The sequence below is a fragment of the Bubalus bubalis genome, chromosome 14 (genome assembly GCF_019923935.1).
Source record: "Bubalus bubalis isolate 160015118507 breed Murrah chromosome 14, NDDB_SH_1, whole genome shotgun sequence".
Classification (NCBI taxonomy): Eukaryota; Metazoa; Chordata; class Mammalia; order Artiodactyla; family Bovidae; genus Bubalus; species Bubalus bubalis.
This window is the reverse complement of record NC_059170.1, coordinates 68510219-68528670: the sequence shown is the minus strand read 5'-3', so window position 1 is coordinate 68528670 and position 18452 is coordinate 68510219. Positions and strand designations below refer to the sequence as shown.

The following is an 18452-nucleotide window of genomic DNA, read 5'->3' as shown; positions in this document are numbered from 1 at the left end:
AACGCAACTATAATCCAGGTTTCCCAACTCAGTTTTCTATTGTTTCACATCTTACTGCTGCTATAACACTGTCTAAAGCCCCAGCCCTTCCTCAGACACTAGGATCAGTGTCCTCAGGACCCTGAGACTAGTGGGTTTGAGATGCCCACCTCTGGCTAGGCAGCTTTTCAGTCGAGGCAGGAATTTGAGGCAGCCAAGTGCCAGTCTCTTCATGGGCAGCTCAGCAACCTTCCACACCCCCACGGAAGCGAACATGGGTAAGGCCACTCTTCTAGGTGTTTGGTCACCTCCAGGGGTGTAAAAGTGCTCCAGGACCCGAGTGCAACACACAAGGAAGACATGCAATCATAACCACATGCACACACTTGCACACATTTACACACACACACACATGCCAATCTTGTAGCAACTCTACGCCAGGTGATGGAATGGGGAGAAAAAGCTTCTGAAGGTTAATTTGCTATTTTCTTTTTTGTGGCAACAGGGGTCAAGGCTATTTGGAATCCACAGATAATCCCCAATCCTCCCTTTTAGCCATTATTTTCTAACATTTCAGAGAGAAGCTTAGGAATAAAAAAAGTGCCTAAAACTCACCCCGGAGCAAGAAAAACCAGGAACCAGAACAATTTACTAGCTGGGTTATCAACCCTACCTGGAGAGTAAGTTCTATAATAAACAGCAGAATTATCAGCCCCAAATTGAGAGTGAGTGGTATAAAGGAAAGCAGAGATGTTCTAAGCTATTTTCATCTCTGGTTCTGTCTTGATAACTTCCTTGCCCTGTTACCATCAGCAGCCCTGAAGGAGCCCATGCCTTCAAGCTGGCCCTCCTTTACCCTCTCCAGAATCCCACCAAAGCAGCCTAGACACTTCCTGCAAAGCTCCATCCCCTGCTCCCTTTCTGTCTTTTAGAAAACACCAAGGCCCCACCTCTCCATGACCAGTTAATTTAAAGTCTTCATAAATTCCTCAGCTGGCTCTTTTGCGCAGCTATGTCTAAGCTCTGCACGGTTCTTTCTTTTCTTGCCATTTTCCATCAAGACATTTGTCTGGGCCCCATCCTTTCACATCCCACTCCCTTCTAGTGCTGGGCCCCATCCTTTCACATCCCACTCCCTTCTAGTGCAGAACACATACGTTGAACTGCTGCCATAGACAAATGAAATTGTTTATCCCTGTAAGGACCAAGGGAAATGCAAATTAAAACAATGAAGTAGACCTTTGAATTTATCACAGTGACGATATCTTAGAATATTTAATTCCTGCTGTTCACAAGTATATGGTAAAGCTTGCAGTCTAATATACCTTTAAGTGGGTATAAACTGATGCAATATTTCTAAAAAATCAATTTCATCATCTGTATTAAGACCTAAAAGAGCTCAAAACTCCTGAATCAAAAACTTATTTCTTTGAATTTACTAAAAGGGATTAGTGAAACCTATGCACAAAGATTCCTTATGGGAATGTTCAATATTGAGTTATTTATAACATTAGAAATGATAAATAAATGAAATGAGACATGAAATAATAATGGGATGGCTCTAAAGATACCACACTCTACCCATACTACAGAATAATAGTTGATCATTAAAAGTTATACTTTGAAAGGTGCATAACATGGGGATATCCTTTCAGTATATTAATAGTGATAAACATGAGATACAAAGTTATGCATATGAACATATATTTACATAAATACATATATAGGGAAGTTTTTTAAATATATGAAATTTTAGTGGTTATTTCTGGGTGGTGGAATTATAGATAATTTCTATGATTTTTCTCCCTTGCATTTCTTCATTTTGTAAATGTTCTGACAAAAAACAAAAAATGCATTATTGTGATAACTAGAAAAACCAAAAAATGCGTATTTCATTAAATATTGCTGTGAAACTGGCAGTTTGATCTCTTCCCTTTCCCGGATAACATACTTGCACTTTTTCAAGAAGCTGACTTTCATTAGGACATAGGGTTTCCATGAGTAGAAATCTCTGGCTGTTCAGATGAAGAAGATGATTCTACTGAGGGAACATTTCCCAGCCTCTCAACTCCCAGGGCTACAAATGGCTGCTTTTCCCAGCAGCTCCAACACACCTACCCCGGCATCACACACAAGTCTCTTCTGTACTCACCGTCAGACATGGGGTCCTGACGTGTTGTGTGTTTGCTGCCTGTGGTCCAGTATGTGCCCTCACACACACTCACACTGCCTTGTAATTGGGCATGTATTTGTTTCATTAAATTCACTCTGTCAGCAGTTTCTGCTCTAAACAGTCCCTGAGGCCAAAAGGAAAAAAAAAAAGTCAGTAATCAACAGACTACTTTCAAGTACAGAGTACCAACCTATTTATAAAAGGAAATTAAGTAAAACCGGTAATTATAACTAGCGTACAACCTTTCAACATAGTCAATGAGAAATTCAATTTGCTTAAAATAATGAGATACTCTGGCAGGAACAATCTGTTCGCGCGCTGTTCCCAAGAGCCTGGGGATGGAAACAAGCCCTGCCTGACATTTGATACTATCTGTCAGTTTATCAACTCTGTCTGGGGTGAGTTTTACGATTGCACTAGGAGGTTTGGAAGAGAGAAAGGAAAGGAAAATTCTCTTTTCTATCCAGCAATAGGAAACCCGTTAGAAAATGAGTTCAGATTTCTATTTTGAACACTTGAACAGTTGAAATAGTCTACCTCAGACCTACTTTCAGTGGGTTTAATTTAGCTGCTTTCCACCCTTTTCTGCTGCTGCTGCTAAGTCGCTTCAGTCGTGTCCGACTCTGTGCGACCCCCGAGACGGCAGCCCACCAGGCTCCCCCGTCCTGGGATTCTCCAGGCAAGAACACTGGAGTGGGTTGCCATTTCCTTCTCCAATGCATGAAAGTGAAAAGTGAAAGTGAAGTCGCTCAGTCGTGCCTGACTCCCAGCGACCCCATAGACTGCAGCCTACCAGGCTCCTCCATCCATGGGATTTTCCAGGCAAGAGTACTGGAGTGGGGTGCCATTGCCTTCTCCATTTCTACCATCTCCCAAACCAAATGGTTGAAGTCTCTTCAGTCTCTGCCCTACTCATATGTTCTTTGTCTAAAGTTTATCCATTAGTTTGTTTTCTGTTTTGTTTTGTTTTTCTTTGTGGTTCCCATATTATTGAAGTAAGACAAAGAAATATAAAAGTTGAATTAATGAGTGTCAACACAAACCAGTATCTACTGATTTGGGGGGATTTCCCTACCTAGCTTAAGACTACCTCCTGGGTTTCATTCCTTCATTGGCTCCACACATTTTATTGGCTACTAAGTGTCAGCCCCTCCGCTTGGTGCTGGCAGGAAAAAAAAAAAGAATAAAGCATGGACCTGTAGTTGTTAAGTCGCAAAGTGGCGTCTGACTCTTCTATGACCCCATGGACTGACTGTAGCCCGCCAGTCTCCTCTGTCCATGGGATTTCCCAGGCAAGAATATTGGAGTGAGTTGCCATCTCCTTCTCCAGAGGATCTTCCTGACCCAGGGATTGAACCCGAGTTTCCTGCATTGGCAGGCAGATTCCTTACTGCTCAGCCACTAGGGAAGCAAAGCATAGCCCGTGTCTTCCTAAATCCCAACAGCTATCAGGGAAGTAGATTCATAAACAGGCCATTATAAAAGCATTTGGAGACATGGTAATAGGGATCCTTGAGAAGGTTTAGAAGAGGTACCTACCTAAGTCAGCTTGAAGGGCCATTGGAAATTAGGATAGAAGCGTAAAGGAAGAAATAAGGAGATAAAATCCAAACTAAGTAGGAAAGGATGAGTCAGTGTTAACCAGGCTGAGAGGAAACATGTTCCCAGTGAAGTGAAGCCAATGAGGCAAGAACCCCAGGCCAACAAGCTGAATGCCCTTGGTAGCCAATGAGTGGCCAGTGAGGAGTGGTGAGAGATGAAGGTGGGAGGGGAGGCAGGTGTATCAGTTGGCTTTTTCTGTGTAACAAACCACCCTAAAACTTTATGGCTCGAAATGCTGCTGCTGCTAAGTCATTTCAGTCATGTCTGACTGTTTATGACCCTATGGACTGTTGCCTGCCACGCTCCTCTGTCCATGGAATACTCCAGGCAAGAATACTGGAGTGGGTTGGCATGCCCTTCTCCAGGGGATTTTCCCGACCCCAGGGATCAAACCCAGGTCTCCTACATTGCAGGCAGATTCTTTAACACAGAGCCACCAGGGAAGCCCCAGGGCTCAAAATAACCACCATTATATTTATTAATACTCATGAATCTGTGGATCAGCTGGGCAGTTCTTTGGGCCTGGACCAGCTTGGCCAGGAATGAAAGGTACAGGATGACCTAACTCACACATCTGAGCTATCAGCTAGGATACCTGGGGTGTAGTCTCTCATCCTGAAAGAGTTCATTTGGATTCTTCATTTGAAGAACATCAAGTGTGCCCAGAGAGCACAGGAGTGAAAGCATTTTCAAGCCTTCACTTGGATTCACTTGCTAGTATCTAACTGGCTCAGCCCGTAGTCAGTGTGGGCGAGGACTATCAAAACCATGGGAGGTGTGATACGCAGGCTGATATGTTAACAATCTCCTACAAGAAGAAGGATGATAGAAGTCTTGAGTGTTATGACATGCTAAAGAAATGGGAGACCGTTTAAGACTTAACAACAGAGGGAATATATATACACAAACATATATTTGCAAGCTAATGTTGTCATCTGTTTTGGATAACTATCCAGAAGTGGAATTGCTGCATCCACTTGGTTTTTGGCAATTCTATTTTTAATTTTTTGAGAACCCTCCATCTGTTTTCCATAGTATTTACACCAATTTGTATTCCCACCACCAGTGCACAAGGGTTCCTCATTCTCTACATCCTCACTAATACTTGTTATTTGTTGATAATAGCCATTCTGACAGGTGTGAGGTGGAATCGCATTGTGGTTTTGATTTGCATTTCCCCTAATGAAAAGGGATGTTGAGTATCTTTTCATGTGCCTGTTGGCTATCTGTATGTCTTCTTTGAAAGGAAAAAAAAAAGTCTATTCAGATATTTCGCCTATTTTCAAATTGAATGGTTTGCTTTTTTGGTGCTGAGTTAAATGAGTTCTTTATATATTTTGGATATTGACTCCCTGGTAGCTCAGAGAGCTTCCCTGGTAGCTCAGACAGTAAAGAATCTGCCTGCAATGCAGGAGACCTGGATTCAATCCCTGGGTCAGGAAGATCTCCTGGAGAAGGAAATGGCAACCCACTCCAGTATTCTTGCCTGGAGAATCCCATGGACAGAGGACCCTGGTGGGCTACATACAGTCCATGGGGTTGCAAAGAGCTGGAGACGACTAAGTAACTAATCACACACGTATACTGGGTTTTGTCAGCTATATGAGTTGCAAATATTTTATCCCATTTTATAGGTTGCCTTTTCATTTTGTTGATGTTTTCCTTTGCTAAGTGGAGTTCTTATTTTGATACATCCCCACCCTTAAAAAAACAAATGTTAGAGTAGAGCTGATTTACAATGCTGTGTTAGTTTCAGGTGTGTGGCAGAGTGAACACTTATACATACCATAAATCCACACTTCTTAAAATGCTTTTCCCATATAAGTCATTACAGAGTATTGAGTACAGTTCCCTGTGCTATACAGTAAGTCCTTATTAGTTTTCTATTTTATAGTAGTGTGTATATCTCAAGCCCAATCTCCCAATTTATCCCCCTCTCCTGAGCCCCTCCCATCCATAACAGTTAAGTTTGTTTTCCACATCCGTGACTCTATTTCTGTTTTGTAAATAAGTTCATTTGTACCTTTTCTTTTTTTAGATTCCACGTATTAAGTGATATCATATGGTATCTGCCTTTCTCTGGTATAGTCACATTTGTTGATTTTTGCTTTTGTTGCTTTTTCTTTTGGTGTAAACTCTAAAACTCATTGCCAAGACCAGAGTCAAGGAGCTTACCACCTATGTTTTCTTCAAGGAGTTTTATGGTTTCCAGTCTTACATTGAAGTATTTAATTCATTGTGAGTTAATTTTTGTGTCTGATGTATGATACTGGTCCAACTTCACTTTTTTGCATGCGGCTGTCCAATTTTCCCAGCACCACTTATTGAAAATGCCTTTCTCCCCATTGTATAGCCTTGGCTCCTTTAGTAGAAACTGACTATATATACTTAGGTTTATTTCTGATTTCTCTATTCTGTTCCATTGATCTACATGTCGGTTTTTACACCAAAATCATACTGTTTTGATTATTCTAGCTGTGTAACATAGTTTGAAATTAGAGAGCATGATGCCTGTAGCTTTGTTCTTCTTCCAGATTGCTTTGGCAATTCAGAGTCTATGTTTCTTAGGATTGTTTGTTCAATTTCTGTGAAAAATGCCATTGACATTTTGATAGGATTGCATTGAATCTATATATCACTTTGGATAGTATAGACATTTTAACAATATTGAGTCTTTCAATACATGAGCATAGAATATATCTTTTAATTTATTTGTGTCTTCTTCATTTTCTTTCATCAGTTTCTTATAGAATTCCGTGTATAGATCTTTCACCTCCTTGGTTAAATTTTTCCTAGATATTTTATTACTTTTAATGCAATTGTAAGTGTGATTTTGATAGTTCATTATTAGTATGAAAATGCAACAGATTTTTATCTATTGGTTTTATATCCTGCAACTTTATTTAATTTGTTTATTTGTTCTAACAGTCTTTAGGGTTTTCTATAAATAATATCATCATTTCATCTGAAAATAGTGACAACTTCACTTATTCCTTTTTCATCTGGATGCCTTTTATTTCTTTTCTTGCCTAATTGCTCTGGCTAGGACTACTAGTACTAGGTTGAATGAAAGTGTCAAGAGTGGGGATCCTGTTCTTTTTCTTGATCTTGGAGGGAAAGCAATCAGCTTTTCACATTGAGTATGATGTTAGCTGTGGACTTGTCATATTTATATTTTATTTGTATTTTAAATGAGACAACCAGGAAACTATAATTTCACAGAAATCATAGACTCTGTGTCATAAAAGCTCATTCATTGAAGACAGAATGACCTGGATTTACTTTGAGAAAGTTCCTCAACATTTGCAAGCCTCAAATTTTCCCATCTTTCAAAGTGGAGATAAAAATATCAGATGCCTACCCCCATAGGGTTATAGTGAGGATTACATGAAATAAGGCATACAAAGCACATCAATAAAGTCTAAACTTGTGATAAGCACCCATTAAGCATTGGTCATCCCTAGTTTATTATTATCATTATTATTGATTTCTAGGAGGCTCAGCTGAGAGATGATCACCTAAAAGTTGAAAATGGGCAATAGTAGTTAGGGCAGAGACAAGAGGATGGGTTTGAGAAATATTTGGGGCTTAACACTGGAATAAGAAGGAAATTGATTTTATGGAGAACTCTAAGAAGAAGAAAGATTCAAGAAAAATCTCCAGATTTTTTTCTGACTTAGGTTGCCGAGAGGATTGCTTCTAACTGGTACACCTAATATGGGAAGAAAGCCTCATTTAGCAGGAAAAATAATGATGAGTTGTATGTGAGGCGAATGCGAGATACCTGTGGGAGTCTAGGCTGATGGGCAACCATTGGACAGACCCTGTGAGTTTAGCTGCAAGCCAATTAATGGCCAGCCTTGAGAGAACATAATGTGAAAAGAAACTACCCATATACTCTACTCATGCTTGCAGGCAAAGGATCTTATTTTCAGAAGTGAATAGAACATTATTCCTCCATAAAATCCAAATCCAAACAAGCAAATGTAAGTGGCTGGAATTCCTCCTCTTGTTCACTGTGGTTTAACTGACCACAGCTTCTCTGAAGGGTAATGCAGAGCTCATTCTGTCATCCATCAGAAGTCTCCATACGGAGGGGCTAAGCTAAGTGAAATGCCCAGAAGCAGAGAAGACCAAAATACAGGAAGGGCAGCAGTTGTCTGGAGAGAAAGGGAAAGAATTTCCTCTCCTCCAGGAGGAAAGACCAGTTGAAGATTGGTCCCAACAAAGGCACTGCAAATTCCCAATCAAATGATGAGTGTCAAGAGTCACGAGGCAGGAAGAAAGATGCAGCTTTGCTTAAGAACCATAGAACTTTTACTGGAGGAGTATCGAGTACCAAGTCAATTCTCCTGGGAATTCTCTCAACTCTTAATTCTTAGACAACTAGAAAAACTCCTTCTCTTCTGCTAAAGGAGGGTACAAAGTCTTCCAGGTGGAAGAGATTTCAGAGGGTGTGCTGGTTGTCTTACTTTGACATCTGGAGGACTGCTCCCAGACAGCATGTGCCTCTTCCTTTGGACTTAGAATAGACAGAAACCAGTTTCCAAACATGCTAGAGTATAGGATAAAGGATTTGGAAATATTGACCTACTAGGTCATTAGCTCTTAAACTGATGAAAACCATGGATATCTTGCCATAAAAATTCATATTCACACACAGTTATTCATAGGATTTGAGGACTTGTTCAAGGCTCTCAGAAGTAATCCATGGAAATTCTAAGGTCTGAGGACCCAAATCTAACAACCTGACAGAGAAGTGGGGTAGGAGGGAGCACAAGAGAACAAGTCAGGGCAGGGACAGGCAAGGAATGCACAGTTTCACCAAGATATTAGCAGGAATGGCTGAGAGATTTGATAATGACATGTTGAAAGTAGTTCATGAAAACCTTTGTTCCTGCTCCATTCCGGTGTCATGGGTGCTGAGGCTCAAAGGGCTGAGTTTGGTAAGAAAACAAGGAATTTTGAAACTTGAGACAGTATTGCAGTTTCTGTATATAAAGAAAAAAAAAATCAGTGCCAAATTCACGTCTTCATTATAATGTTTGCTTTGAAAGAGGCATTTTAAAAACTTAATTTTCACATTTTTGGGGTTTGGTGAAGAGGGTGGAGAATGGCAGGGGCAGTGGTAGATTACTGTTCCAGGACTGTCCACCCACTCTGCCTTTTGTCTCAGATTTGGGCACATGGCTTGGTGTCCTTTCAGGGAACTCTGCATGCCTGGGACTTGAGTCTGCCCTGCTGTTCTGGGTGGGTAGCAATCTGTGCAGGAGGAGCCCCAGTTGCTAGTGCAAAAAGTGTAGGTGTCCCAGGATAACAAACACTTCTGTGTTACAAAACAAACAGGAGTAGAGAGGATGGAGTTTATGTCCTCTCCAGCCACATCACCGCTTCCTATTTAAAGAGCTTGAAGTTCTCTGGTATGGGCTCCTGGTCAGCCCCTCCGTGTATGTACATGTGTCAGCTTATCATTTACCCAGTTTCTCAGAGGAGATGAAAGTCATAGCCTCAGTTGTCTTTCTTCTGTCTCTTGAGCATTTCCCATCTTTCCTCTCTTCTGTTTGAAGTAGAGCATTGAAAGGTGTGGTCATGGCAAGGGACTCAGACATTCAGCCTCTCTTTTGAGTGTAGATTTCCTCTTCCTGTGCTCCCTAACTTCTCTCCAATCGCTTTCACTAGGATTTCTCCCTCTTCAGACCACTGAAATACAGTGGTTCCTCAAAGTTCATGCAAGAGACCAGTTCTTTTTAAACATCAATCACTACCAAAACACTAAAGCTGTGCCTCAACCTTCCTATGTAGTAGTCATATGTTTGGTTACCCCAGAACATCTCTTCAGATTAGGAGAATATAAAGCTTCTTTTCAGTTCAGTTCAGTTCAGTCACTCAGTCGTGTCCGACTCTTTGCAACCCCATGAATCGCAGCACACCAGGCCTCCCTGTCCATCACCAACTCCTGGAGTTAACCCAAACTCATGTCCATCGAGTCAGTGATGCCATCCAGCCATCTCATCCTCTGTCATCCCCTTCTGCTCCTGCCCCCAATCCCTCCCAGCATCAGGGTCTTTTCCTCACATCATATATGAGTGTCTGAAGTGTGTTAATTTAGGATAGAAAGATACATGTTTCCAGTATCTTAAATGTTAGAGATAAGTGATTTCATCTATGGGAATGAGGAGCCCAACAACTTAGAATGTAGAAATTCAGTGAATTGCAATCATCCACACAGAACTCTGGATGATGGTATATTTGGCAATACCATTCTGAACAATGGGAATATTTTAACTAAGCCTTGAGAACAGAATTTCCTTTTGTCTTAACTATCAACAGCTCCTAGAAACTAAAGTGTAAACATTACACTTTAGTATACTATGGAAAGAAAGCGTTAGTACCTCAGTTGTGTCCAACTCTTTGGGATCCCATGGACTGTAACCCGCCAGGCTCCTCTGTCCATGGAATTCTCCAGGCAAGAATACTGGAGTGGGTAGCCACTCCCTTCTCCAGGGAACCTTCCCAACCCAGGGATCAAACCCATGTCTCCTGCATTGCAGGCAGATTCTTTACTGTCTGAGCCACCAGGGAAGACCCTTGTATACTATGAAAAGTGTACTCAAAACTTTGAGTTTATTAAGTAATAATGATAAAATATGCTTCCAAATCCTTTCTGGGCAGGCATAAATGTGACACAGACAAAATCAACACTAATAGCCAAGAGAACATTTTGTTTAATAACCTTCTGATATTACATGGTAATTATAATTAACTTTAAAGGACTACTATGTGATACACAGTCCTCTAAAACATCTTTGTAATTGATTCCAAATTATTGGTAAGATTGGACAAATGGATGCAATAAAATGCAGCAACATTAACAGAAATCACATTTCAAGGGCCCTGATCCCTGGGCCTCTTCTGCCCTGATGCTTTGTGTTTCCCAATCTTTCTCAAGAGCCTGTTCTAGTGACCCTGACACTTGACTGTAGATAAAGCAACACGTTTTCCCAATTAAATATTTTCTCTTAAATATTCCCCAGTGCCTTCAAAAAAAAAATGGTGTCCAGGATAATACCTAAATATTTCTTTTCAATAAAACCCAGGGTTAAGCTTTTTATTGTAATGACTCTAGTCTAAGGAGACTACCTTTTTGTGCATGGTGGATATATTTATCAATACACTGCCTTATGGTTAAAAAGGAACGGCTTCATGCATGGGTGGAAAAGCATTTCAAATATTTTCTCTAAAACTGATGGAAACCTCGTGTCCAGAGAGAGCAGGGGTCCTAATGAATGGAGCTCTTCTAGAGTGTTTCACTTCAAATCTTGTATTTAGTATGAGATATCGATACAATCAAAGATTGTGTTCTGGAACCTCGGATAGACATGAATAAAATATGAACATATTTATTACATGAGGTCTTAGTTCCTCCTTAGGAAAGGTCCATTGTAGATTTATGTCAGTCATCATTCTTTCAGAGGAGACTTTTGTATCTTTGCCATAGTTCTTTAGGGACTTGGCAGTAGGTTCTGTACCATGGCATGACTCATGTTCAACAACGGTAATAATCAATATTGAAACCTGACCCTGCAACACTGCAGTGAACGCCTCACTGCAGGCAGCTGGGGTCGCTGAGAGGCCCGGACCCCTGACCACATTGCTCAGGGGCCACATGATTCCAGTTGTGGAGCCATAATGCATATGGTTATGAAAGCATCCATATCTATGTAAACGATCATGAATGTCCATGGACGTTCAGAGCACACTATTTAAATGAACTCAACTGAAACTGAAGAATTTAGGCATGCTGAATACTTTGTGGGATTTTGTCAGTTTTTGATGACTTTCGAAAACCAAATACTGATTTTCTGAATTGTGTATCATTCAGCATTTTGCTTCACTTCGTTTCCCTGTGCCCAGGTTTGGCACTGATTTTTAAGCACTGTTTATGAAAATTATTAGCTAATATAAATTGTAAGAAGAGTTACTGTGGTCTGAATATTTGTTTCCCCCTCATCCCTGCCCCAGAATTCATATGTTGAAATCCTAACCACCAAGGTGCTGATTTTTGAAGATGGGACCCTGAGAGGTCATTAGGTCATGAAGGTGGGGTCTTCATGAGTGGGATTAGTGCCCTTATAAAGGAGACCACATAGAGCTCCTTCATCCCTTTCTCATCTGAGGTTGTGGTGAGAAGCTGGTGGTCTGCAGTCTAGAAGAGAGCTCTCACCAGGGTTCAACCATATTGACACCCTAATCTAACTTCCAGTCTCCTGAACTGTGAGCAGTAAATTCCTGCTGTTTATCATACACCCAGCCTGTGGTGTGGAGAAAGCAATGGCACCCCACTCCAGTACTCTTGCCTAGAAAATCCCATGGACGGAGGAGCCTGGTAGGCTGCAGTCCATGGGATCGCTAAGAGTCAGACATGACTAAGCGACTTCACTTTCACGTTTAACTTTCATGCAATGGAGAAGGAAATGGCAACCCACTCCAGTGTTCTTGCCTGGAGATTCCCAGGGGCGGGGGAGCCTGGTGGGCTGCCGTCTATGGGGTCGCACAGAGTCGGACACAACTGAAGCAACTTAGCAGCAGCAGCAGCCTGTGGTGTTACGTCACAGTGGCCCCAAAGGACTAAGACAACAGTCCCGAGAAGTCATTAACAACAATGGCTTTTGATGAGATTTGAATTGAAATTTTGGCTTCACTTCTTGTTAACTGTAATGAGAGCCTATCTTAGGCTCTTAACTTCTCTGAGATTCAAGTTTCTTACCTGTAAAATGGAGATAAGAGTAGAATATCTCTAGAGTCATTGAGAAGATTAAATGAAATAAAGTAAAAGCATTTAGCTTGGAATATAAACTCAACACTTACTAGCAGTCTTGATGTTTACTAGCAGTAGACAGTCATATTACAAAGAATTTATTCTGTTACCAAGTTCCAGCTGACATCCTTAAGTGTGCCCATCAAGAATGTAAAACAATGGCAAGTAGACATTACGAGAAACATGAGCTTTGAAGCTGGTGGGCATGCAAAGGAGGAAACGAAAGCCATGCTTTAAAAGGATGAAAAGATTGTCACTATCCTCTTGGCTGCCAAGCCACCTGTGACATGTTTTATTGTTTATTTCTGTTGTCTTTATTGTCTAGTTTCTGCCCCTTTTCTTTATAAGCCTTACTGCTGACCTCCTACATAAATGTACTATTCAATCCTTAACAATTATGACCAGCTAAGGGCAACTGAACAAAAAACAAAAAAAAAAGTACTGGGAGCAGTTGGACACTGTCAAGTTTGTCATCAGGAAAATATAGAGTAATTCCAAATATAGAGCCTCCTGGGATGCAGATGTGAGGAAAGAGGAAGCTGGCTCATGATTTGAAGATACAGATTTTGCAGAGTAAGCATTTGTTTAAAAGTTATTTTCTTAATTGGCATTCACAGAGAGTCAATTTCCAAAATTCTAGTTTTAAAACCTCATAGAAGCCTGGTCTCTCTCTGAATTCACGTTGAAAACCACAGTACTATTCATAATGTATACAGTTGTCATTCTGCTTTGCATTCTCATAACTGAAAGGATTATAAGCATTTTTGCTTATAGTATTTTTAAAAGATTTATTTGGATAAAAACAGAAATGTGGAAGTTGCCTGACAGATGACAATATTTGTAGCCATGGAAAAAAATAAAAGCCCAAAGTGGAAGGGGAAGCATGAGATCTTGGTGCAGACCTTTGGGAAAAGCCTTCATTCAGATGATGGATAGAGGAAGATGAGACAAATCGAATAGTTTGAGAGGGAGAAGAACCAATATATTCATTTAACACATAATGCAAGAGGGACAAAACTTTAGCAGGAGTTTTCACACTTTTTAAGACACAGATCCTTATTCTCAAAGGATTTTACTTCACTTTCAATAAATAAAGTAACAAGGGTAAACTGGTAGGACTTACTAATATGGCATTTTTAAAAATATTTATGCATTTATTTGGCTGCATTGGGTCTTGCACGTGGGATCTTCAATCTTTGCTGCAGCCTGTGTGATCTTTACTTGTGGCATAAGAATTCTTAGTTGAGGCGCGTGGGATCTAGTTCCCTGACAAGGGATCAAACCTGGGTCCCCTGCATGGGGAAGTTTGGAATCTTAGCCACTAGACCACCTGGGAAGTCCCACTGTGTGACATTTGTAAGCACGCTATGTAAAGCCACTCTTAAATCTTATGCAAGTCTGGAAAATAGGTACTTTGATTACTCCCTTCTATTTTCTTATTTTACAGATTAGCAAACTGAAACACAGAGAGGTGAAGCAACCTGCTCAAGGTCACAGAATCAGTAATGGGTAGATCCAGAAAGAATGACTCAGGGTTTGAAAGGTCTGGGAAGTTACCATGAAGGTAGAGGAAGGGGCCTTAAAGGGGCCAGAGCAGCAGCCAGACTAAGAGAAATGAGGAGAGAGCAGAACAGAGCAATGATCTTCTGGCTCTAAAACATTCAGCCAACACCCTAGCTTTAGAACACACTTTCCTCTTCATTTTTCACAACCAAATGGGGTTTTAATATCCCAGTTGAAATCTTGTAAAAAGTAGTCCCACACTTTTCATAGTGCCTCAACTCCAATCTCTCTCTCTCTTTTTCTTTCTCTCTCTCCACACACACACACACACACACACACACACACACACACAGTTTCAAGGGAGAACAGAGGGAAATGGAGAGGAAACCACTTCACGTTACTGCTGCTTTGGCAGTGAGTGTCAGGATGGGGAGTGACGGTGAAGGAGAGAAGAGGAAGATTTTAATGATGCTGTAAAGATTGTAGGTGCATCTCCAGTCAGGGTGATGGGATTTAATCAGGAAACATAATGAACTTTTGATACCCCAAGCTTCCATTGCACAAAATACATATATTTAAGTGAAAAACAGACACTACTCCTTAAACTTTGGGCCAGGAAAGCCTGTACTGAAATGAGGCACATTTAAATTGCAGTTGATTCCTCTTCAAACCATTCTGTCTGTAACCTTTTAACTGTCTAATTTACTGCATTGTAAATCTAAGGAATGGCCCATCTGTGTTCAGTTCCCTCTTAGAAACAAAAAACAAACTGAGCTCCTATATTTGCTTTCTCTTAATAGCAATTTGGCTTAAGCCTTGGATTTCTTGATACTTGAGAGGGGTAACTCCACCCATGGTGAGAGGCCGCAGACATGGGTTTTCTCTGAACTTCTCAAGGCATTGCTGACCTTGTACGGTGTCACGAAGCTCCTGGCCTCTGGCTTCAAGTTTGGGCTCCTTAAATGTAGGTATTTACTCCTACTCAGGTCTGTTCACCCCCAAATCCCTTAAAAAGATTAGCACATTTATGCACCCACTTGGTCCTCAGTCTTTTTAAAATAGAATAGAACTGAATTACTTGCAGGAGTATTATGACCTCGATTAACCAAAAGCATCAGGAGCTATGATTTAAAAATCCTTTTTATTTAGGTCAATTTATTTCCTTTTCACAAATGTTTATTGAGTGTCTACTGTGTACCAAATTTTAGATTTGGTGATGAGCTTTCAAAAATTAATATAAATATTGTAATTTGGGCAATGAGTCCCCTACCAACATTGGACGGAGATGAGAACTTTATTTCCTAACCTGATCTTCAGCTGTTTTTTGATTGATTGACACTTGGTAAGCACATACACATTTAAGAAAAAAATAGGCGGGCATCGCAAGGTATCCATGATGGCAACAAGGGACTGGTCTTCTGTTTTCAACAACTTGTCACAAAGGAGCCACAAAATAGCCCATAGACAGATAATAGGGCTTCCCTGGTATCTCAGATGGTAAAGAATTCATCTTCAAATCAGGAGACCCAGGTTCAGTCCCTGGGTTGGGAAGATGCCATGAATATTCATTGGAAGGACTGATTCTGAAGCTGAAGCTGCAATTCTTAGGCCACCTGATGTGAAAAGCTGACTCATTGGAAAAGACCCTGATGCTGGGAAAGATTGAAGGTAACAGGAGAAGGGGGTGGCAGAGGATGAGATGGTTAGAGAGCATCACTGACTAATGGACATGAATCTGAGCAAACTCCAGGAGATACTGAAGGACAGGGGCGCCTGGCAAGGTGCAGTCCATGAGATCGCAGAGTCAGACAGGACTACAGCGACTTAGCACACAAGCACACACAGATAATTCACAGATAAATTTTCCTGTCTTTTCATGACTGATACTGTTTGGGGATTTGGAGTTGTCTCTAAAACACCTGACTGTGCCTATCAAAGAGGTTCCCAAGAAGGAATGTACATTTATATTTGAAAATATTCTGGATCTCATTTGTATCTTTGCCAAGTGGTCATCAAGCTGCTCTTAGACCATTGTTTTCCATCAAATCACACTGTAACCATAAGTCTTTGATGTTATTTTTTATGATTTCTAACTAAGAGGGGCATGAGATAAATGTGTGTGTACTAAAACCCCTGTCCCCTCCTCTGTTGGATAAAGAGTTGGAGACTCAGTCCTGTAGGGAGACTTGAAGCTCCTTTAAAGTAATGTGAAGTGTGCTGAGAAAGCCCAAAATAGTTCCATGCAGCTTCAAAATGAGAAAAATAGCTAAGAGGACAATGAACTGGAGGTAGAATTGTTTTCCATATATTTTGCAAATCTAGGCAATGCATTCTTCATTCAAGCCACAAAATGAATGAAGAGCAGAGACAGTAAGACTCAGATGAAGACTCAAATTGCTTTTTACCTGGGGACCACTGTCTTCTGTCTCTTGGGATACATTTCTATCTAAACTCTTAGTATTTGGGGAGAATGGAGAAGAAAGGCGGCTAATTATCACAAGAGCAGATCTCATCACTAATCTTATTGCCAAAACTGAACCAACAACTTCAACAGAAAGATGGAATATGTTACTGTAAAAAAGAACCCATTCTATGAATAAAATAAATATAAATGGCTTTTTTCTAATAGTCCGCTAATAAATCTCTAAGTCTTTAGTGTTCCTACAGAAGGCAGTCAGATCTCATTGCTTAAAGATACACAAAGTAAGGAAGCCGTGTCTGAAGTATTTCCACCCCTCTCCCCCAGAAAAAATTATCTCTAAAAAAATTTTAACTTATAAAATTAATTTCTTCATGATATAAATGATAAAGGTTAGAATGCTTCAGAGAGGTATAAAATTAAAATGTTGCTTAAAAGATTCACAAATACTAATTCTCATAAGGTAAAACACATGAGCTTAAGATTTAGTCATTTTGGTAGGAAATAATGAATCAAATGATCTGGTCAAAAAGAAATTTGAAGGTTATGAAGCCTTGACCAAAAGGATAAAAACTTTAAATTACAAGATTCAGTGAATTTACCTCCTATAGACAGAGTAAAATGATCTTTAAGATTCTTCATAGTAGTAATAATATTAGTAATTCACTGAACCATTATATAAGCTATGATAAGTAAGCTGGGAGCAAACATAAGATTTATTGAATTTATTTAGCTGTTCTTTCTACAAAGAGTTACTAGTAAATTTGGCTAGAATTACTTACCTGTTCCAATCAGCAGCACAGAAGTCTTGATCAGATAATAGAAAAAGAATAGTCAATTAAGCATGTCTAACTTCTTCACTATCAATATAAATGTCTTGTTCAAATTAATAACTACTGAAGAGGATACCCTTACCCTTGTATTAAAAAAAAATGAAAATACCCTTGGTGTCTCTCCTTTGAATACATATATTTTATATCATCATTTCATGACTATCTTCCTAAAAATATCGTTACAAATAAAAGCACATAATTTCAACTACAGAACGAAGCTTTGGATTTTCCGTGAGATCAAGGAAACATCTGTCTTTGCCTCTGAATCACCCCTAATATGATTACTCTTTTGGCTGGCTTATTGGTCAAATCAGAGTGCATGGTTGACCCTGCGGTTTACCACATCATCAAACATGAAACCTGCTTAAAGTAGTGAGTGGACCACACCCTGGCCGATTTGAGCACATTGGACAAGCATGTTTACTCTGAGAAGCATCCAGGCAATGGAGGTCACACGTGTTTGCACAAATGTTCGGTAAAACTCTGTGCAAGAACATAGGGTCACACCAGTCATGGACAAAACAGCGAAGTTATACTGCAAGTGGAAGCTAAGCTTTGGGAAGTCTTTCTTTAATCAGTCCAAGGGGCTTTAGTGCAGAAAGCAAATATAATGAAGTATTTGGAAGTGTACTAGAGCCTCAGGAATTGCCTGTAATCAAAAGCCAAGAGGCATTTACATCATATACTTGAAATGCATGATCTATGCTGAGTGTTCTGCCAACATCTCCAGAGCTATAAGTCATTTTACAACCGTGCATGTGACTCAGAGTTGGAGAGTGCGGGTGTTTTGTTGTGCTCATGGCTCCTTCCTTTACCCTCCCATCCCTTTCTGCCCTAACCTTTCTCTTTCCTTTAAAGAAAGTAGACATGGCCCTTGTTTTCAGAGGTAAACAAAGGGGCTACTAGGACTCACTGCCTGCGTTCAGTCCTGCAAGTTAAGACACATTAAATGGACTCTCTGCTGAGGTATCTGTGTTTTAGTCAGAAAAATATGACTGGGGAGACTTGGCTAGTTTCACTCCTCTGGGAGAACTTGGGAGGATTCAGACTGTGATGGAAAATCTGCTGGACAGAGAATAAAAGGCCTGAGTTTTAGTTCCAGTCCAGAAACTAAAGGCAATTGCA

General features: G+C 40.3%; 1 long non-coding RNA gene across 3 annotated transcripts in view; it reads right to left on the bottom strand.

Moving 5' to 3' along the window:
- LOC123329271 overlaps positions 1-17587 on the bottom strand; it is a 34630-nt gene extending 17043 nt beyond the window's left edge. For all 3 annotated transcript variants that reach the window (XR_006544661.2, XR_006544662.2, XR_006639995.1), the window contains exons 1-3: positions 17410-17587; positions 17277-17301; positions 2132-2276 (exon numbers count right to left, since the gene is read on the bottom strand). This is a non-coding gene — a long non-coding RNA (uncharacterized LOC123329271). The remainder of the gene's footprint in view (positions 1-2131; positions 2277-17276; positions 17302-17409) is intronic.
- Between the last annotated feature and the right edge of the window lie 865 nt (positions 17588-18452).